Source organism: Chiloscyllium punctatum, unplaced genomic scaffold (assembly GCF_047496795.1).
Source record: "Chiloscyllium punctatum isolate Juve2018m unplaced genomic scaffold, sChiPun1.3 scaffold_127, whole genome shotgun sequence".
Taxonomy (NCBI): domain Eukaryota; kingdom Metazoa; phylum Chordata; class Chondrichthyes; order Orectolobiformes; family Hemiscylliidae; genus Chiloscyllium; species Chiloscyllium punctatum.
In genome coordinates this window covers 265,830-287,429 of record NW_027309861.1, presented here as the reverse complement: position 1 = coordinate 287,429, position 21,600 = coordinate 265,830, and the positions used below count along the sequence as shown (strand labels likewise).

The window sequence follows — 21,600 nt, the reverse complement described above, 5'->3', positions numbered from 1 at the left end:
AGCCGGCCGCGCGCACCATTTTCTTGCGTTTCCAACTGTGCTCTCCTGCATAACAACAGATGCCAAGTCACATGAAAATGGTTCCATGATCCCTCTCCGACTCGCACAGCTGCTGGGATGTGCCCGTCTACAATATCAATTTCGCAGCAGATAATGAGAGCCCATCAATCCAGACAAAAATCAATGGTAAGCTGAGTCTATCTTCTCAGACTCCTTTCAGCTCCAAATGTATCTGTGAGAATATATGTTCGGTTATGATTTGGTCAAATAACCACGAGCTGCTTGACATTACTGCAATTTCGATTCTTGCTTTGCTAAATTATTTCACCCATTGCTTGAAACAGGGCAAGTTTCACGTTTACGCGGAACATGAAGCACACCGGACTACAGGGAAAATGCACAAAGCCGTGTTCCACATCATACCGTGCAGCGTAATTTCAGTCACTGTGTCTGTTTTGCAGAAAAAGAGTCCCAAACAATGTACTCCACCCTAAAACCGGAGGTCGCATTCCTATTCGAGAACGACAGATCACATTGTGAGAATGCTCTGACCTCGGAGCCAGTTCGAGATGCCACTTTCCTTGCCTTTTACCCTAACCGTGCAATTTGCTGCAGAGATGTTCACTCCTGGACATCAGCCACATGGATAGCAACTGAGTTGGAAACCTGTGTGGGAATCGACGAGAAGCGACTCAATAAATTTTGCTCAATTCCATGGTGCTTATTAGAAATGCAGATTCTGTTCACCTCAATCTAAAAGGCAGTTTCTCAACATAGTAACAAAGTCAAAAGGTAATTACCTCACCCCACCCCCACTCCGGAAGAGGTGCTAACAGCCCTTGATTGCTTTTTGTTCTCGATGTGAAGAGCTCTCACGCCTCTGAGTCACCTTCACGTGTCTGGTTGCTGAGTGAGTCACAAAGAAGGAGTTTCTCCAGAGCTGCAACTGCCTGACTTCCCCACTCGACTTCCCCGTTTACATTTTCCTGCTCCTCAGTGATTTCAAGAAAACCAAATGGATGCGATGTCATTCTGTAACCTCTCTGTCGATTCCTCCGTTTCAGTTTCAACGTGGCTTAGGTCTCGGGGCGCACCTTAATACTAGCGACACCATGAAAGCACAGGTCCAGAGGTTCCTCTGAGAGTGTAATTTCTTTCATTGCTGTTGCTGATTGAAAGAGCCACTCAAGTGCGAACTGCTCCAAAACATGATTCAGGACCTCTGGTACTAATTCTCGTACGTTGAATAACGACAGACAGCTTCCAAACGAGGCCTTTCAGAGACGCCTTTGGGGTACATTTAACAGACAGACAAGTTCAGGAATCCGTGGTGCACTGTGACACCAGCGCATCAGCTTCTTCCCTGTCTTTGAACCGAGCCGCCTGCGCAAGGAAAGCAAATGCGGTACTGCTTTTCGTAGAAGAATCAGAAGGGGGTAACTACACTCTCAAACAGAATTGCATATGATCAGAACCAGTTTGGATAAAATCTTTACATTTCTTTGCACAGTCATTAAATGGAATTGCATTACATTTCACTACGCGAGCAGATTTGTTCATCAACTTCGAAGGCAGGTTTGCAGATGGGAAAGCAAGCAAGAAAGCACCGTTCTTGCCCATGTAAAAGGCTGCCGATGAAGAACAAAGCAGTTTCTGCCCAGTTTCGAACTGGGGACCTTTCGCGTGTGAGGCGAATGTGATGACCACTACACTACAGAAACAAGCCGCAGCCGGCCGTCCGGCAGCTCAGGGGCATCCAGCACTGAAAGTTGAAGCCATTCTTCGTTTCACCTTTCTGTTTCCAATAGCCCGTTGTTGTCCAGCGTAATTGACATCTTCAAAATATAAAAAAAAGACACGTGAAATTGATGATAAAATATAGACAAGGATGTGGTCAATGTTTGGTCCGTAGGGCGAGGTCGACTAGGCTGGGACGACTTTCCCTGCAGCGTAACGACTGCGACATGATCTAATGGAAGGGTTGGAAACTGAGTATTTACGTGTTTTACCCAAGTTGGGGTGAGTTGAAAACTCGAGAGCATAGGTTTAAGGTGAGTGGGCTGAAATTGACAAAGGACCTGAGGCACATTTCCCACACAGAAGGTTGTGCGTGTATGGAATGAGCTACCAGAGGAAGCGGAGGAGGCTCAGAAAATTGCATGAGTTTCTGGATAGGATGGGTTGAGAGGGTTTGGGGCCAAATACTGGGGAACCGGACTTGTTTATATTTGGCTATGTGCTGAGCATGGACGAGATACACCGAAGTATCTGTTTCCACGCGGTGTCCCCCAAAAACGTTGTGTTGCTTACACCTGCTTTAAAGGATTACTTTTTAGCGGAGCTTGCCGTCGCAGTCTGTGGCACAATCCTTTACTGTGTTCGATGCTCACGGGAAAGGTAGTATTGCGAAACACTGCAGAAAGGAACGACTTCCTTACTTTTGCTCCGACTGACCATACTCTGTGAAATTTTCCCAGATCCTCAGTTAAGGACTTTTGCAGCTGGAAGTTTCCTCTGAAACGCTGTTAACTCGTAAAGGATTGAGCGAATCGCAAAACAGAAAGCATTTAACACGGAACACAAACAAAGCTGGCATACCTAATGCATTTTCAGACACAGAGATGCATGAATGCTAAATGTGAGACAGTCCGAGGGCATGATTTATAAAGTAATCTCACAAATGGGAGAAATTCAACAACATATCACATCGAAATTCGTTGGAACGATTTTCCCATTGGCCGAAAAACCAAATAACGACGAGTCGAGTCACCCAGGGACTTTGTTTCACAACAGCGATGAAATACCGGTCTCCATTCGGTTCCAGTACAAGCTCAACTTGCCTGGAACAGCACAGCTGCTTGCGATTTTCTGCGCGGGAGGCGAACACGATCATGACAGACAGAGACACTTTGAAATATTCGGCACTATCCCACACCACAGTTATTTCCCCGGGAAGCAAAGCCATTTTACTTTTGTTTTCAACATCAATACAGTGGGGACAGAAACAGCATTTTAACAAGCTGCAGCGTTGGAGTTGATCTGCAGAAATGGCAGTGGTGGGATCCGAACCCACGCCCCTTTCGAGACTGGAACCTGGATCCAGCGCCTTAGACCGCTCGGCCACACCACCAGCCGGCCGCGCGCACCATTTTCTTGCGTTTCCAACTGTGCTCTCCTGCATAACAACAGATGCCAAGTCACATGAAAATGGTTCCATGATCCCTCTCCGACTCGCACAGCTGCTGGGATGTGCCCGTCTACAATATCAATTTCGCAGCAGATAATGAGAGCCCATCAATCCAGACAAAAATCAATGGTAAGCTGAGTCTATCTTCTCAGACTCCTTTCAGCTCCAAATGTATCTGTGAGAATATATGTTCGGTTATGATTTGGTCAAATAACCACGAGCTGCTTGACATTACTGCAATTTCGATTCTTGCTTTGCTAAATGATTTCACCCATTGCTTGAAACAGGGCAAGTTTCACGTTTACACGGAACATAAAGCACACCGGACTACAGGGAAAATGCACAAAGCCGTGTTCCACATCATACCGTGCAGCGTAATTTCAGTCACTGTGTCTGTTTTGCAGAAAAAGAGTCCCAAACAATGTACTCCACCCTAAAACCGGAGGTCGCATTCCTATTCGAGAACGACAGATCCCATTGTGACGATGCTCTGACCTCGGAGCCAGTTCGAGATGACACTTTCCTTGCCTTTTACCCTAACCGTGCAATTTGCTGCAGAGATGTTCACTCCTGGACATCAGAAACATGGATAGCAACTGAGTTGGAAACCTGTGTGGGAATCGACGAGAAGCGACTCAATAAATTTTGCTCAATTCCATGGTGCTTATTAGAAATGCAGATTCTGTTCACCTCAATCTAAAAGGCAGTTTCTCAACATAGTAACAAAGTCAAAAGGTAATTACCTCATCCCACCCCCACTCCGGAAGAGGTGCTAACTGCCCTTGATTGCTTTTTGTTCTCGATGTGAAGAGCTCTCACGCCTCTGAGTCACCTTCACGTGTCTGGTTGCTGAGTGAGTCACAAAGAAGGAGTTTCTCCAGAGCTGCAACTGCCTGACTTCCCCACTCGACTTCCCCGTTTACATTTTCCTGCTCCTCAGTGATTTCAAGAAAACCAAATGGATGCGATGTCATTCTGTAACCTCTCTGTCGATTCCTCCGTTTCAGTTTCAACGTGGCTTAGGTCTCGGGGCGCACCTTAATACTAGCGACACCATGAAAGCACAGGTCCAGAGGTTCCTCTGAGAGTGTAATTTCTTTCATTGCTGTTGCTGATTGAAAGAGCCACTCCAGTGCGAACTGCTCCAAAACATGATTCAGGACCTCTGGTACTAATTCTCGTACGTTGAATAACGACAGACAGCTTCCAAACGAGGCCTTTCAGAGACGCCTTTGGGGTACATTTGACAGACAGACAAGTTCAGGAATCCGTGGTGCACTGTGACACCAGCACATCAGCTTCTTCCCTGTCTTTGAACCGGGCCGCCTGCGCAAGGAAAGCAAATGCGGTACTGCTTTTCGTAGAAGAATCAGAAGGGGGTAACTACACTCTCAAACAGAATTGCATATGATCAGAACCAGTTTGGATAAAATCTTTACATTTCTTTGCACAGTCATTAAATGGAATTGCATTACATTTCACTACGCGAGCAGATTTGTTCATCAACTTCGAAGGCAGGTTTGCAGATGGGAAAGCAAGCAAGAAAGCACCGTTCTTGCCCATGTAAAAGGCTGCCTTTGAAGAACAAAGCAGTTTCTGCCCAGTTTCGAACTGGGGACCTTTCGCGTGTGAGGCGAATGTGATGACCACTACACTACAGAAACAAGCCGCAGCCGGCCGTCCGGCAGCTCAGGGGCATCCAGCACTGAAAGTTGAAGCCATTCTTCGTTTCACCTTTCTGTTTCCAATAGCCCGTTGTTGTCCAGCGTAATTGACATCTTCAAAATATAAAAAAAAGACACGTGAAATTGATGATAAAATATAGACAAGGATGTGGTCAATGTTTGGTCCGTAGGGCGAGGTCGACTAGGCTGGGACGACTTTCCCTGCAGCGTAACGACTGCGACATGATCTAATGGAAGGGTTGGAAACTGAGTATTTACGTGTTTTACCCAAGTTGGGGTGAGTTGAAAACTCGAGAGCATAGGTTTAAGGTGAGTGGGCTGAAATTGACAAAGGACCTGAGGCACATTTCCCACACAGAAGGTTGTGCGTGTATGGAATGAGCTACCAGAGGAAGCGGAGGAGGCTCAGAAAATTGCATGAGTTTCTGGATAGGATGGGTTGAGAGGGTTTGGGGCCAAATACTGGGGAACCGGACTTGTTTATATTTGGCTATGTGCTGAGCATGGACGAGATACACCGAAGTATCTGTTTCCACGCGGTGTCCCCCAAAAACGTTGTGTTGCTTACACCTGCTTTAAAGGATTACTTTTTAGCGGAGCTTGCCGTCGCAGTCTGTGGCACAATCCTTTACTGTGTTCGATGCTCACGGGAAAGGTAGTATTGCGAAACACTGCAGAAAGGAACGACTTCCTTACTTTTGCTCCGACTGACCATACTCTGTGAAATTTTCCCAGATCCTCAGTTAAGGACTTTTGCAGCTGGAAGTTTCCTCTGAAACGCTGTTAACTCGTAAAGGATTGAGCGAATCGCAAAACAGAAAGCATTTAACACGGAACACAAACAAAGCTGGCATACCTAATGCATTTTCAGACACAGAGATGCATGAATGCTAAATGTGAGACAGTCCGAGGGCATGATTTATAAAGTAATCTCACAAATGGGAGAAATTCAACAACATATCACATCGAAATTCGTTGGAACGATTTTCCCATTGGCCGAAAAACCAAATAACGACGAGTCGAGTCACCCAGGGACTTTGTTTCACAACAGCGATGAAATACCGGTCTCCATTCGGTTCCAGTACAAGCTCAACTTGCCTGGAACAGCACAGCTGCTTGCGATTTTCTGCGCGGGAGGCGAACACGATCATGACAGACAGAGACACTTTGAAATATTCGGCACTATCCCACACCACAGTTATTTCCCCGGGAAGCAAAGCCATTTTACTTTTGTTTTCAACATCAATACAGTGGGGACAGAAACAGCATTTTAACAAGCTGCAGCGTTGGAGTTGATCTGCAGAAATGGCAGTGGTGGGATCCGAACCCACGCCCCTTTCGAGACTGGAACCTGGATCCAGCGCCTTAGACCGCTCGGCCACACCACCAGCCGGCCGCGCGCACCATTTTCTTGCGTTTCCAACTGTGCTCTCCTGCATAACAACAGATGCCAAGTCACATGAAAATGGTTCCATGATCCCTCTCCGACTCGCACAGCTGCTGGGATGTGCCCGTCTACAATATCAATTTCGCAGCAGATAATGAGAGCCCATCAATCCAGACAAAAATCAATGGTAAGCTGAGTCTATCTTCTCAGACTCCTTTCAGCTCCAAATGTATCTGTGAGAATATATGTTCGGTTATGATTTGGTCAAATAACCACGAGCTGCTTGACATTACTGCAATTTCGATTCTTGCTTTGCTAAATGATTTCACCCATTGCTTGAAACAGGGCAAGTTTCACGTTTACACGGAACATAAAGCACACCGGACTACAGGGAAAATGCACAAAGCCGTGTTCCACATCATACCGTGCAGCGTAATTTCAGTCACTGTGTCTGTTTTGCAGAAAAAGAGTCCCAAACAATGTACTCCACCCTAAAACCGGAGGTCGCATTCCTATTCGAGAACGACAGATCCCATTGTGACGATGCTCTGACCTCGGAGCCAGTTCGAGATGACACTTTCCTTGCCTTTTACCCTAACCGTGCAATTTGCTGCAGAGATGTTCACTCCTGGACATCAGCCACATGGATAGCAACTGAGTTGGAAACCTGTGTGGGAATCGACGAGAAGCGACTCAATAAATTTTGCTCAATTCCATGGTGCTTATTAGAAATGCAGATTCTGTTCACCTCAATCTAAAAGGCAGTTTCTCAACATAGTAACAAAGTCAAAAGGTAATTACCTCATCCCACCCCCACTCCGGAAGAGGTGCTAACTGCCCTTGATTGCTTTTTGTTCTCGATGTGAAGAGCTCTCACGCCTCTGAGTCACCTTCACGTGTCTGGTTGCTGAGTGAGTCACAAAGAAGGAGTTTCTCCAGAGCTGCAACTGCCTGACTTCCCCACTCGACTTCCCCGTTTACATTTTCCTGCTCCTCAGTGATTTCAAGAAAACCAAATGGATGCGATGTCATTCTGTAACCTCTCTGTCGATTCCTCCGTTTCAGTTTCAACGTGGCTTAGGTCTCGGGGCGCACCTTAATACTAGCGACACCATGAAAGCACAGGTCCAGAGGTTCCTCTGAGAGTGTAATTTCTTTCATTGCTGTTGCTGATTGAAAGAGCCACTCAAGTGCGAACTGCTCCAAAACATGATTCAGGACCTCTGGTCCCAATTCTCGTACGTTGAATAACGACAGACAGCTTCCAAACGAGGCCTTTCAGAGACGCCTTTGGGGTACATTTAACAGACAGACAAGTTCAGGAATCCGTGGTGCACTGTGACACCAGCGCATCAGCTTCTTCCCTGTCTTTGAACCGAGCCGCCTGCGCAAGGAAAGCAAATGCGGTACTGCTTTTCGTAGAAGAATCAGAAGGGGGTAACTACACTCTCAAACAGAATTGCATATGATCAGAACCAGTTTGGATAAAATCTTTACATTTCTTTGCACAGTCATTAAATGGAATTGCATTACATTTCACTACGCGAGCAGATTTGTTCATCAACTTCGAAGGCAGGTTTGCAGATGGGAAAGCAAGCAAGAAAGCACCGTTCTTGCCCATGTAAAAGGCTGCCTTTGAAGAACAAAGCAGTTTCTGCCCAGTTTCGAACTGGGGACCTTTCGCGTGTGAGGCGAATGTGATGACCACTACACTACAGAAACAAGCCGCAGCCGGCCGTCCGGCAGCTCAGGGGCATCCAGCACTGAAAGTTGAAGCCATTCTTCGTTTCACCTTTCTGTTTCCAATAGCCCGTTGTTGTCCAGCGTAATTGACATCTTCAAAACATAAAAAAAAGACACGTGAAATTGATGATAAAATATAGACAAGGATGTGGTCAATGTTTGGTCCGTAGGGCGAGGTCGACTAGGCTGGGACGACTTTCCCTGCAGCGTAACGACTGCGACATGATCTAATGGAAGGGTTGGAAACTGAGTATTTACGTGTTTTACCCAAGTTGGGGTGAGTTGAAAACTCGAGAGCAGAGGTTTAAGGTGAGTGGGCTGAAATTGACAAAGGACCTGAGGCACATTTCCCACACAGAAGGTTGTGCGTGTATGGAATGAGCTACCAGAGGAAGCGGAGGAGGCTCAGAAAATTGCATGAGTTTCTGGATAGGATGGGTTGAGAGGGTTTGGGGCCAAATACTGGGGAACCGGACTTGTTTATATTTGGCTATGTGCTGAGCATGGACGAGATACACCGAAGTATCTGTTTCCACGCGGTGTCCCCCAAAAACGTTGTGTTGCTTACACCTGCTTTAAAGGATTACTTTTTAGCGGAGCTTGCCGTCGCAGTCTGTGGCACAATCCTTTACTGTGTTCGATGCTCACGGGAAAGGTAGTATTGCGAAACACTGCAGAAAGGAACGACTTCCTTACTTTTGCTCCGACTGACCATACTCTGTGAAATTTTCCCAGATCCTCAGTTAAGGACTTTTGCAGCTGGAAGTTTCCTCTGAAACGCTGTTAACTCGTAAAGGATTGAGCGAATCGCAAAACAGAAAGCATTTAACACGGAACACAAACAAAGCTGGCATACCTAATGCATTTTCAGACACAGAGATGCATGAATGCTAAATGTGAGACAGTCCGAGGGCATGATTTATAAAGTAATCTCACAAATGGGAGAAATTCAACAACATATCACATCGAAATTCGTTGGAACGATTTTCCCATTGGCCGAAAAACCAAATAACGACGAGTCGAGTCACCCAGGGACTTTGTTTCACAACAGCGATGAAATACCGGTCTCCATTCGGTTCCAGTACAAGCTCAACTTGCCTGGAACAGCACAGCTGCTTGCGATTTTCTGCGCGGGAGGCGAACACGATCATGACAGACAGAGACACTTTGAAATATTCGGCACTATCCCACACCACAGTTATTTCCCCGGGAAGCAAAGCCATTTTACTTTTGTTTTCAACATCAATACAGTGGGGACAGAAACAGCATTTTAACAAGCTGCAGCGTTGGAGTTGATCTGCAGAAATGGCAGTGGTGGGATCCGAACCCACGCCCCTTTCGAGACTGGAACCTGGATCCAGCGCCTTAGACCGCTCGGCCACACCACCAGCCGGCCGCGCGCACCATTTTCTTGCGTTTCCAACTGTGCTCTCCTGCATAACAACAGATGCCAAGTCACATGAAAATGGTTCCATGATCCCTCTCCGACTCGCACAGCTGCTGGGATGTGCCCGTCTACAATATCAATTTCGCAGCAGATAATGAGAGCCCATCAATCCAGACAAAAATCAATGGTAAGCTGAGTCTATCTTCTCAGACTCCTTTCAGCTCCAAATGTATCTGTGAGAATATATGTTCGGTTATGATTTGGTCAAATAACCACGAGCTGCTTGACATTACTGCAATTTCGATTCTTGCTTTGCTAAATGATTTCACCCATTGCTTGAAACAGGGCAAGTTTCACGTTTACACGGAACATAAAGCACACCGGACTACAGGGAAAATGCACAAAGCCGTGTTCCACATCATACCGTGCAGCGTAATTTCAGTCACTGTGTCTGTTTTGCAGAAAAAGAGTCCCAAACAATGTACTCCACCCTAAAACCGGAGGTCGCATTCCTATTCGAGAACGACAGATTACATTGTGAGGATGCTCTGACCTCGGGGCCAGTTCGAGATGACACTTTCCTTGCCTTTTACCCTAACCGTGCAATTTGCTGCAGAGATGTTCACTCCTGGACATCAGCCACATGGATAGCAACTGAGTTGGAAACCTGTGTGGGAATCGACGAGAAGCGACTCAATAAATTTTGCTCAATTCCATGGTGCTTATTAGAAATGCAGATTCTGTTCACCTCAATCTAAAAGGCAGTTTCTCAACATAGTAACAAAGTCAAAAGGTAATTACCTCATCCCACCCCCACTCCGGAAGAGGTGCTAACAGCCCTTGATTGCTTTTTGTTCTCGATGTGAAGAGCTCTCACGCCTCTGAGTCACCTTCACGTGTCTGGTTGCTGAGTGAGTCACAAAGAAGGAGTTTCTCCAGAGCTGCAACTGCCTGACTTCCCCACTCGACTTCCCCGTTTACATTTTCCTGCTCCTCAGTGATTTCAAGAAAACCAAATGGATGCGATGTCATTCTGTAACCTCTCTGTCGATTCCTCCGTTTCAGTTTCAACGTGGCTTAGGTCTCGGGGCGCACCTTAATACTAGCGACACCATGAAAGCACAGGTCCAGAGGTTCCTCTGAGAGTGTAATTTCTTTCATTGCTGTTGCTGATTGAAAGAGCCACTCAAGTGCGAACTGCTCCAAAACATGATTCAGGACCTCTGGTACTAATTCTCGTACGTTGAATAACGACAGACAGCTTCCAAACGAGGCCTTTCAGAGACGCCTTTGGGGGACATTTAACAGACAGACAAGTTCAGGAATCCGTGGTGCATTGTGACACCAGCGCATCAGCTTCTTCCCTGTCTTTGAACCGAGCCGCCTGCGCAAGGAATGCAAATGCGGTACTGCTTTTCGTAGAAGAATCAGAAGGGGGTAACTACACTCTCAAACAGAATTGCATATGATCAGAACCAGTTTGGATAAAATCTTTACATTTCTTTGCACAGTCATTAAATGGAATTGCATTACATTTCACTACGCGAGCAGATTTGTTCAAGCAACTTCGAAGGCAGGTTTGCAGAATGGAAAGCAAGCAAGAAAGCACCGTTCTTGCCTATGTAAAAGGCTGCCGTTGAAGAACAAAGCAGTTTCTGCCCAGTTTCGAACTGGGGACCTTTCGCGTGTGAGGCGAACGTGATGACCACTACACTACAGAAACAAGCCGCAGCCGCCCGCCCGGCAGCTCAGGGGCATCCAGCACTGAAAGTTGAAGCCATTCTTCGTTTCACCTTTCTGTTTCCAATAGCTCGTTGTTGTCCAGCGTAATTGACATCTTCAAAACATAAAAAAAAGACACGTGAAATTGATGATAAAACATAGACAAGGATGTGGTCAATGTTTGGACCGTAGGGCGAGGTGGACTAGGCTGGGACGACTTTCCCTGCAGCGTAACGACTGCGACATGATCTAATGGAAGGGTTGGAAACTGAGTATTTACGTGTTTTACCCAAGTTGGGGTGAGTTGAAAACTCGAGAGCATAGGTTTAAGGTGAGTGGGCTGAAATTGACAAAGGACCTGAGGCACATTTCCCACACAGAAGGTTGTGCGTGTATGGAATGAGCTACCAGAGGAAGCGGAGGAGGCTCAGAAAATTGCATGAGTTTCTGGATAGGATGGGTTGAGAGGGTTTGGGGCCAAATACTGGGGAACCGGACTTGTTTATATTTGGCTATGTGCTGAGCATGGACGAGATACACCGAAGTATCTGTTTCCACGCGGTGTCCCCCAAAAACGTTGTGTTGCTTACACCTGCTTTAAAGGATTACTTTTTAGCGGAGCTTGCCGTCGCAGTCTGTGGCACAATCCTTTACTGTGTTCGATGCTCACGGGAAAGGTAGTATTGCGAAACACTGCAGAAAGGAACGACTTCCTTACTTTTGCTCCGACTGACCATACTCTGTGAAATTTTCCCAGATCCTCAGTTAAGGACTTTTGCAGCTGGAAGTTTCCTCTGAAACGCTGTTAACTCGTAAAGGATTGAGCGAATCGCAAAACAGAAAGCATTTAACACGGAACACAAACAAAGCTGGCATACCTAATGCATTTTCAGACACAGAGATGCATGAATGCTAAATGTGAGACAGTCCGAGGGCATGATTTATAAAGTAATCTCACAACTAACAACAGGACAATTCCAAACTACTCTTTCACACATACTGCAGCCTTAGGGAACCACCACTTCCCAGACAATACTGAAAAGAGAGAAAGAAAGAACCTAATAAGAATGGGCCATAAAAAGTGAATTTCACCAATCACAGTCTCGATTAGATTACCTTTCCCTTCCGATGTCTCCAGGACGGAAACGAAGGAAATGGGAGAAATTCAACAACATATCACATCGAAATTCGTTGGAACGATTTTCCCATTGGCCGAAAAACCAAATAACGACGAGTCGAGTCACCCCAGGACTTTGTTTCACAACAGCGATGAAATACCGGTCTCCATTCGGTTCCAGTACAAGCTCAACTTGCCTGGAACAGCACAGCTGCTTGCGATTTTCTGCGCGGGAGGCGAACACGATCATGACAGACAGAGACACTTTGAAATATTCGGCACTATCCCACACCACAGTTAATTCCCCGGGAAGCAAAGCCATTTTACTTTTGTTTTCAACGTCAATACAGTGGGGACAGAAACAGCATTTTAACAAAAAAGCTGCAGCGTTGGAGTTGATCTGCAGAAATGGCAGTGGTGGGATTCGAACCCACGCCCCTTTCGAGACTGGAACCTGGATCCAGCGCCTTAGACCGCTCGGCCACACTACCAGCCGGCCGCGCGCACCATTTTCTTGCGTTTCCAACTGTGCTCTCCTGCATAACAACAGATGCCAAGTCACATGAAAATGGTTCCATGATCCCTCTCCGACTCGCACAGCTGCTGGGATGTGCCCGTCTACAATATCAATTTCGCAGCAGATAATGAGAGCCCATCAATCCAGACAAAAATCAATGGTAAGCTGAGTCTATCTTCTCAGACTCCTTTCAGCTCCAAATGTATCTGTGAGAATATATGTTCGGTTATGATTTGGTCAAATAACCACGAGCTGCTTGACATTACTGCAATTTCGATTCTTGCTTTGCTAAATGATTTCACCCATTGCTTGAAACAGGGCAAGTTTCACGTTTACGCGGAACATGAAGCACACCGGACTACAGGGAAAATGCACAAAGCCGTGTTCCACATCATACCGTGCAGCGTAATTTCAGTCACTCTGTCTGTTTTGCAGAAAAAGAGTCCCAAACAATGTACTCCACCCTAAAACCGGAGGTCGCATTCCTATTCGAGAACGACAGATCCCATTGTGACGATGCTCTGACCTCGGAGCCAGTTCGAGATGACACTTTCCTTGCCTTTTACCCTAACCGTGCAATTTGCTGCAGAGATGTTCACTCCTGGACATCAGCCACATGGATAGCAACTGAGTTGGAAACCTGTGTGGGAATCGACGAGAAGCGACTCAATAAATTTTGCTCAATTCCATGGTGCTTATTAGAAATGCATTTTCTGTTCACCTCAATCTAAAAGGCAGTTTCTCAACATAGTAACAAAGTCAAAAGGTAATTACCTCACCCCACCCCCACTCCGGAAGAGGTGCTAACTGCCCTTGATTGCTTTTTGTTCTCGATGTGAAGAGCTCTCACGCCTCTGAGTCACCTTCACGTGTCTGGTTGCTGAGTGAGTCACAAAGAAGGAGTTTCTCCAGAGCTGCAACTGCCTGACTTCCCCACTCGACTTCCCCGTTTACATTTTCCTGCTCCTCAGTGATTTCAAGAAAACCAAATGGATGCGATGTCATTCTGTAACCTCTCTGTCGATTCCTCCGTTTCAGTTCCAACGTGGCTTAGGTCTCGGGGCGCACCTTAATACTAGCGACACCATGAAAGCACAGGTCCAGAGGTTCCTCTGAGAGTGTAATTTCTTTCATTGCTGTTGCTGATTGAAAGAGCCACTCAAGTGCGAACTGCTCCAAAACATGATTCAGGACCTCTGGTGCCAATTCTCGTACGTTGAATAACGACAGACAGCTTCCAAACGAGGCCTTTCACAGACGCCTTTGGGGTACATTTAACAGACAGACAAGTTCAGGAATCCGTGGTGCACTGTGACACCAGCGCATCAGCTTCTTCCCTGTCTTTGAACCGAGCCGCCTGCGCAAGGAATGCAAATGCGGTACTGCTTTTCGTAGAAGAATCAGAAGGGGGTAACTACACTCTCAAACAGAATTGCATATGATCAGAACCAGTTTGGATAAAAACTTTACAATTCTTTGCACAGTCATTAAATGGAATTGCATTACATTTCACTACGCGAGCAGATTTGTTCAAGCAACTTCGAAGGCAGGTTTGCAGATGGGCAAGCAAGCAAGAAAGCCCGTTCTTGTCCATGTAAAAGGCTGCCGATGAAGAACAAAGCAGTTTCTGCCCAGTTTCGAACTGGGGACCTTTCGCGTGTGAAGCGAACGTGATGACCACTACACTACAGAAACAAGCCGCAGCCGCCCGTCCGGCAGCTCAGGGGCATCCAGCACTGAAAGTTGAAGCCATTCTTCGTTTCACCTTTCTGTTTCCAATAGCTCGTTGTTGTCCAGCGTAATTGACATCTTCAAAACATAAAAAAAAGACACGTGAAATTGATGATAAAATATAGACAAGGATGTGGTCAATGTTTGGACCGTAGGGCGAGGTCGACTAGGCTGGGACGACTTTCCCTGCAGCGTAACGACTGCGACATGATCTAATGGAAGGGTTGGAAACTGAGTATTTACGTGTTTTACCCAAGTTGGGGTGAGTTGAAAACTCGAGAGCATAGGTTTAAGGTGAGTGGGCTGAAATTGACAAAGGACCTGAGGCACATTTCCCACACAGAAGGTTGTGCGTGTATGGAATGAGCTCCCAGAGGAAGCGGAGGAGGCTCAGAAAATTGCATGAGTTTCTGGATAGGATGGGTTGAGAGGGTTTGGGGCCAAATACTGGGGAACCGGACTTGTTTATATTTGGCTATGTGCTGAGCATGGACGAGATACACCGAAGTATCTGTTTCCACGCGGTGTCCCCCAATAACGTTGTGTTGCTTACACCTGCTTTAAAGGATTACTTTTTAGCGGAGCTTGCCGTCGCAGTCTGTGGCACAATCCTTTACTGTGTTCGATGCTCACGGGAAAGGTAGTATTGCGAAACACTGCAGAAAGGAACGACTTCCTTACTTTTGCTCCGACTGACCATACTCTGTGAAATTTTCCCAGATCCTCAGTTAAGGACTTTTGCAGCTGGAAGTTTCCTCAGAAACGCTGTTAACTCGTAAAGTATTGAGCGAATCGCAAAACAGAAAGCATTTAACACGGAACACAAACAAAGCTGGCATACCTAATGCATTTTCAGACACAGAGATGCATGAATGCTAAATGTGAGACAGTCCGAGGGCATGATTTATAAAGTAATCTCACAACTAACAACAGGACAATTCCAAACTACTCTTTCACACATACTGCAGCCTTAGGGAACCACCACTTCCCAGACAATACTGAAAAGAGAGAAAGAAAGAACCTAATAAGAATGGGCCATAAAAAGTGAATTTCACCAATCACAGTCTCGATTAGATTACCTTTCCCTTCCGATGTCTCCAGGACGGAAACAAAGGAAATGGGAGAAATTCAACAACATATCACATCGAAATTCGTTGGAACGATTTTCCCATTGGCCGAAAAACCAAATAACGACGATTCGAGTCACCCCAGGACTTTGTTTCACAACAGCGATGAAATACCGGTCTCCATTCGGTTCCAGTACAAGCTCAACTTGCCTGGAACAGCACAGCTGCTTGCGATTTTCTGCGCGGGAGGCGAACACGATCATGACAGACAGAGACACTTTGAAATATTCGGCACTATCCCACACCACAGTTAATTCCCCGGGAAGCAAAGCCATTTTACTTTTGTTTTCAACATCAATACAGTGGGGACAGAAACAGCATTTTAACAAAAAGGCTGCAGCGTTGGAGTTGATCTGCAGAAATGGCAGTGGTGGGATTCGAACCCACGCCCCTTTCGAGACTGGAACCTGGATCCAGCGCCTTAGACCGCTCGGCCACACTACCAGCCGGCCGCGCGCACCATTTTCTTGCGTTTCCAACTGTGCTCTCCTGCATAACAACAGATGCCAAGTCACATGAAAATGGTTCCATGATCCCTCTCCGACTCGCACAGCTGCTGGGATGTGCCCGTCTACAATATCAATTTCGCAGCAGATAATGAGAGCCCATCAATCCAGACAAAAATCAATGGTAAGCTGAGTCTATCTTCTCAGACTCCTTTCAGCTCCAAATGTATCTGTGAGAATATATGTTCGGTTATGATTTGGTCAAATAACCACGAGCTGCTTGACATTACTGCAATTTCGATTCTTGCTTTGCTAAATGATTTCACCCATTGCTTGAAACAGGGCAAGTTTCACGTTTACGCGGAACATGAAGCACACCGGACTACAGGGAAAATGCACAAAGCCGTGTTCCACATCATACCGTGCAGCGTAATTTCAGTTACTCTGTCTGTTTTGCAGAAAAAGAGTCCCAAACAATGTACTCCACCCTAAAACCGGAGGTCGCATTCCTATTCGAGAACGACAGATCCCATTGTGACGATGCTCTGACCTCGGAGCCAGTTCGAGATGACACTTTCCTTGCCTTTTACCCTAACCGTGCAATTTGCTGCAGAGATGTTCACTCCTGGACATCAGCCACATGGATAGCAACTGAGTTGGAAACCTGTGTGGGAATCGACGAGAAGCGACTCAATAAATTTTGCTCAATTCCATGGTGCTTATTAGAAATGCATTTTCTGTTCACCTCAATCTAAAAGGCAGTTTCTCAACATAGTAACAAAGTCAAAAGGTAATTACCTCACCCCACCCCCACTCCGGAAGAGGTGCTAACTGCCCTTGATTGCTTTTTGTTCTCGATGTGAAGAGCTCTCACGCCTCTGAGTCACCTTCACGTGTCTGGTTGCTGAGTGAGTCACAAAGAAGGAGTTTCTCCAGAGCTGCAACTGCCTGACTTCCCCACTCGACTTCCCATTTTACATTTTCCTGCTCCTCAGTGATTTCAAGAAAACCAAATGGATGCGATGTCATTCTGTAACCTCTCTGTCGATTCCTCCGTTTCAGTTCCAACGTGGCTTAGGTCTCGGGGCGCACCTTAATACTAGCGACACCATGAAAGCACAGGTCCAGAGGTTCCTCTGAGAGTGTAATTTCTTTCATTGCTGTTGCTGATTGAAAGAGCCACTCAAGTGCGAACTGCTCCAAAACATGATTCAGGACCTCTGGTGCCAATTCTCGTACGTTGAATAACGACAGACAGCTTCCAAACGAGGCCTTTCAGAGACGCCTTTGGGGTACATTTAACAGACAGACAAGTTCAGGAATCCGTGGTGCACTGTGACACCAGCGCATCAGCTTCTTCCCTGTCTTTGAACCGAGCCGCCTGCGCAAGGAATGCAAATGCGGTACTGCTTTTCGTAGAAGAATCAGAAGGGGGTAACTACACTCTCAAACAGAATTGCATATGATCAGAACCAGTTTGGATAAAAACTTTACAATTCTTTGCACAGTCATTAAATGGAATTGCATTACATTTCACTACGCGAGCAGATTTGTTCAAGCAACTTCGAAGGCAGGTTTGCAGATGGGAAAGCAAGCAAGAAAGCACCGTTCTTGTCCATGTAAAAGGCTGCCGATGAAGAACAAAGCAGTTTCTGCCCAGTTTCGAACTGGGGACCTTTCGCGTGTGAGGCGAACGTGATGACCACTACACTACAGAAACAAGCCGCAGCCGCCCGTCCGGCAGCTGAGGGGCATCCAGCACTGAAAGTTGAAGCCATTCTTCGTTTCACCTTTCTGTTTCCAATAGCTCGTTGTTGTCCAGCGTAATTGACATCTTCAAAACATAAAAAAAAGACACGTGAAATTGATGATAAAATATAGACAAGGATGTGGTCAATGTTTGGACCGTAGGGCGAGGTCGACTAGGCTGGGACGACTTTCCCTGCAGCGTAACGACTGCGACATGATCTAATGGAAGGGTTGGAAACTGAGTATTTACGTGTTTTACCCAAGTTGGGGTGAGTTGAAAACTCGAGAGCATAGGTTTAAGGTGAGTGGGCTGAAATTGACAAAGGACCTGAGGCACATTTCCCACACAGAAGGTTGTGCGTGTATGGAATGAGCTCCCAGAGGAAGCGGAGGAGGCTCAGAAAATTGCATGAGTTTCTGGATAGGATGGGTTGAGAGGGTTTGGGGCCAAATACTGGGGAACCGGACTTGTTTATATTTGGCTATGTGCTGAGCATGGACGAGATACACCGAAGTATCTGTTTCCACGCGGTGTCCCCCAATAACGTTGTGTTGCTTACACCTGCTTTAAAGGATTACTTTTTAGCGGAGCTTGCCGTCGCAGTCTGTGGCACAATCCTTTACTGTGTTCGATGCTCACGGGAAAGGTAGTATTGCGAAACACTGCAGAAAGGAACGACTTCCTTACTTTTGCTCCGACTGACCATACTCTGTGAAATTTTCCCAGATCCTCAGTTAAGGACTTTTGCAGCTGGAAGTTTCCTCAGAAACGCTGTTAACTCGTAAAGTATTGAGCGAATCGCAAAACAGAAAGCATTTAACACGGAACACAAACAAAGCTGGCATACCTAATGCATTTTCAGACACAGAGATGCATGAATGCTAAATGTGAGACAGTCCGAGGGCATGATTTATAAAGTAATCTCACAACTAACAACAGGACAATTCCAAACTACTCTTTCACACATACTGCAGCCTTAGGGAACCACCACTTCCCAGACAATACTGAAAAGAGAGAAAGAAAGAACCTAATAAGAATGGGCCATAAAAAGTGAATTTCACCAATCACAGTCTCGATTAGATTACCTTTCCCTTCCGATGTCTCCAGGACGGAAACAAAGGAAATGGGAGAAATTCAACAACATATCACATCGAAATTCGTTGGAACGATTTTCCCATTGGCCGAAAAACCAAATAACGACGAGTCGAGTCACCCCAGGACTTTGTTTCACAACAGCGATGAAATACCGGTCTCCATTCGGTTCCAGTACAAGCTCAACTTGCCTGGAACAGCACAGCTGCTTGCGATTTTCTGCGCGGGAGGCGAACACGATCATGACAGACAGAGACACTTTGAAATATTCGGCACTATCCCACACCACAGTTAATTCCCCGGGAAGCAAAGCCATTTTACTTTTGTTTTCAACATCAATACAGTGGGGACAGAAACAGCATTTTAACAAAAAGGCTGCAGCGTTGGAGTTGATCTGCAGAAATGGCAGTGGTGGGATTCGAACCCACGCCCCTTTCGAGACTGGAACCTGGATCCAGCGCCTTAGACCGCTCGGCCACACTACCAGCCGGCCGCGCGCACCATTTTCTTGCGTTTCCAACTGTGCTCTCCTGCATAACAACAGATGCCAAGTCACATGAAAATGGTTCCATGATCCCTCTCCGACTCGCACAGCTGCTGGGATGTGCCCGTCTACAATATCAATTTCGCAGCAGATAATGAGAGCCCATCAATCCAGACAAAAATCAATGGTAAGCTGAGTCTATCTTCTCAGACTCCTTTCAGCTCCAAATGTATCTGTGAGAATATATGTTCGGTTATGATTTGGTCAAATAACCACGAGCTGCTTGACATTACTGCAATTTCGATTCTTGCTTTGCTAAATGATTTCACCCATTGCTTGAAACAGGGCAAGTTTCACGTTTACGCGGAACATGAAGCACACCGGACTACAGGGAAAATGCACAAAGCCGTGTTCCACATCATACCGTGCAGCGTAATTTCAGTCACTGTGTCTGTTTTGCAGAAAAAGAGTCCCAAACAATGTACTCCACCCTAAAACCGGAGGTCTCATTCCTATTCGAGAACGACAGATTACATTGTGAGGATGCTCTGACCTCGGAGCCAGTTCGAGATGACACTTTCCTTGCCTTTTACCCTAACCGTGCAATTTGCTGCAGAGATGTTCACTCCTGGACATCAGCCACATGGATAGCAACTGAGTTGGAAACCTGTGTGGGAATCGACGAGAAGCGACTCAATAAATTTTGCTCAATTCCATGGTGCTTATTAGAAATGCATTTTCTGTTCACCTCAATCTAAAAGGCAGTTTCTCAACATAGTAACAAAGTCAAAAGGTAATTACCTCACCCCACCCCCACTCCGGAAGAGGTGCTAACTGCCCTTGATTGCTTTTTGTTCTCGATGTGAAGAGCTCTCACGCCTCTGAGTCACCTTCACGTGTCTGGTTGCTGAGTGAGTCACAAAGAAGGAGTTTCTCCAGAGCTGCAACTGCCTGACTTCCCCACTCGACTTCGCCGTTTACATTTTCCTGCTCCTCAGTGATTTCAAGAAAACCAAATGGATGCGATGTCATTCTGTAACCTCTCTGTCGATTCCTCCGTTTCAGTTCCAACGTGGCTTAGGTCTCGGGGCGCACCTTAATACTAGCGACACCATGAAAGCACAGGTCCAGAGGTTCCTCTGAGAGTGTAATTTCTTTCATTGCTGTTGCTGATTGAAAGAGCCACTCAAGTGCGAACTGCTCCAAAACATGATTCAGGACCTCTGGTGCCAATTCTCGTACGTTGAATAACGACAGACAGCTTCCAAACGAGGCCTTTCAGAGACGCCTTTGGGGTACATTTAACAGACAGACAAGTTCAGGAATCCGTGGTGCACTGTGACACCAGCGCATCAGCTTCTTCCCTGTCTTTGAACCGAGCCGCCTGCGCAAGGAATGCAAATGCGGTACTGCTTTTCGTAGAAGAATCAGAAGGGGGTAACTACACTCTCAAACAGAATTGCATATGATCAGAACCAGTTTGGATAAAAACTTTACAATTCTTTGCACAGTCATTAAATGGAATTGCATTACATTTCACTACGCGAGCAGATTTGTTCAAGCAACTTCGAAGGCAGGTTTGCAGATGGGAAAGCAAGCAAGAAAGCACCGTTCTTGTCCATGTAAAAGGCTGCCGATGAACAACAAAGCAGTTTCTGCCCAGTTTCGAACTGGGGACCTTTCGCGTGTGAGGCGAACGTGATGACCACTACACTACAGAAACAAGCCGCAGCCGCCCATCCGGCAGCTCAGGGGCATCCAGCACTGAAAGTTGAAGCCATTCTTCGTTTCACCTTTCTGTTTCCAATAGCTCGTTGTTGTCCAGCGTAATTGACATCTTCAAAACATAAAAAAAAGACACGTGAAATTGATGATAAAATATAGACAAGGATGTGGTCAATGTTTGGACCGTAGGGCGAGGTCGACTAGGCTGGGACGACTTTCCCTGCAGCGTAACGACTGCGACATGATCTAATGGAAGGGTTGGAAACTGAGTATTTACGTGTTTTACCCAAGTTGGGGTGAGTTGAAAACTCGAGAGCAGAGGTTTAAGGTGAGTGGGCTGAAATTGACAAAGGACCTGAGGCACATTTCCCACACAGAAGGTTGTGCGTGTATGGAATGAGCTCCCAGAGGAAGCGGAGGAGGCTCAGAAAATTGCATGAGTTTCTGGATAGGATGGGTTGAGAGGGTTTGGGGCCAAATACTGGGGAACCGGACTTGTT

The 21,600-nt window shown here is 46.3% G+C and overlaps 10 non-coding genes across 10 annotated transcripts; all 10 read right to left on the bottom strand.

Annotated features, from left to right (window-relative positions):
* Positions 1–1,648: 1,648 nt before the first annotated feature.
* On the bottom strand, positions 1,649–1,721 carry trnav-cac (transfer RNA valine (anticodon CAC)). The gene has a single exon. It is a non-coding gene; the product is annotated as a tRNA-Val (tRNA).
* A 3,057-nt stretch (positions 1,722–4,778) lies between these two features.
* Positions 4,779–4,851, bottom strand: trnav-cac (transfer RNA valine (anticodon CAC)). The gene has a single exon. It is a non-coding gene; the product is annotated as a tRNA-Val (tRNA).
* Positions 4,852–7,908: 3,057 nt separating this feature from the next.
* On the bottom strand, positions 7,909–7,981 carry trnav-cac (transfer RNA valine (anticodon CAC)). The gene has a single exon. It is a non-coding gene; the product is annotated as a tRNA-Val (tRNA).
* Positions 7,982–11,039: 3,058 nt separating this feature from the next.
* On the bottom strand, positions 11,040–11,112 carry trnav-cac (transfer RNA valine (anticodon CAC)). Its single transcript has one exon. It is a non-coding gene; the product is annotated as a tRNA-Val (tRNA).
* Positions 11,113–12,637: 1,525 nt separating this feature from the next.
* Positions 12,638–12,719, bottom strand: trnal-cag (transfer RNA leucine (anticodon CAG)). The gene has a single exon. It is a non-coding gene; the product is annotated as a tRNA-Leu (tRNA).
* A 1,648-nt stretch (positions 12,720–14,367) lies between these two features.
* On the bottom strand, positions 14,368–14,440 carry trnav-cac (transfer RNA valine (anticodon CAC)). The gene has a single exon. It is a non-coding gene; the product is annotated as a tRNA-Val (tRNA).
* A 1,525-nt stretch (positions 14,441–15,965) lies between these two features.
* On the bottom strand, positions 15,966–16,047 carry trnal-cag (transfer RNA leucine (anticodon CAG)). The gene has a single exon. It is a non-coding gene; the product is annotated as a tRNA-Leu (tRNA).
* A 1,649-nt stretch (positions 16,048–17,696) lies between these two features.
* trnav-cac (transfer RNA valine (anticodon CAC)) lies at positions 17,697–17,769 on the bottom strand. The gene has a single exon. It is a non-coding gene; the product is annotated as a tRNA-Val (tRNA).
* Positions 17,770–19,294: 1,525 nt separating this feature from the next.
* Positions 19,295–19,376, bottom strand: trnal-cag (transfer RNA leucine (anticodon CAG)). The gene has a single exon. It is a non-coding gene; the product is annotated as a tRNA-Leu (tRNA).
* A 1,649-nt stretch (positions 19,377–21,025) lies between these two features.
* Positions 21,026–21,098, bottom strand: trnav-cac (transfer RNA valine (anticodon CAC)). Its single transcript has one exon. It is a non-coding gene; the product is annotated as a tRNA-Val (tRNA).
* Positions 21,099–21,600: the final 502 nt, after the last annotated feature.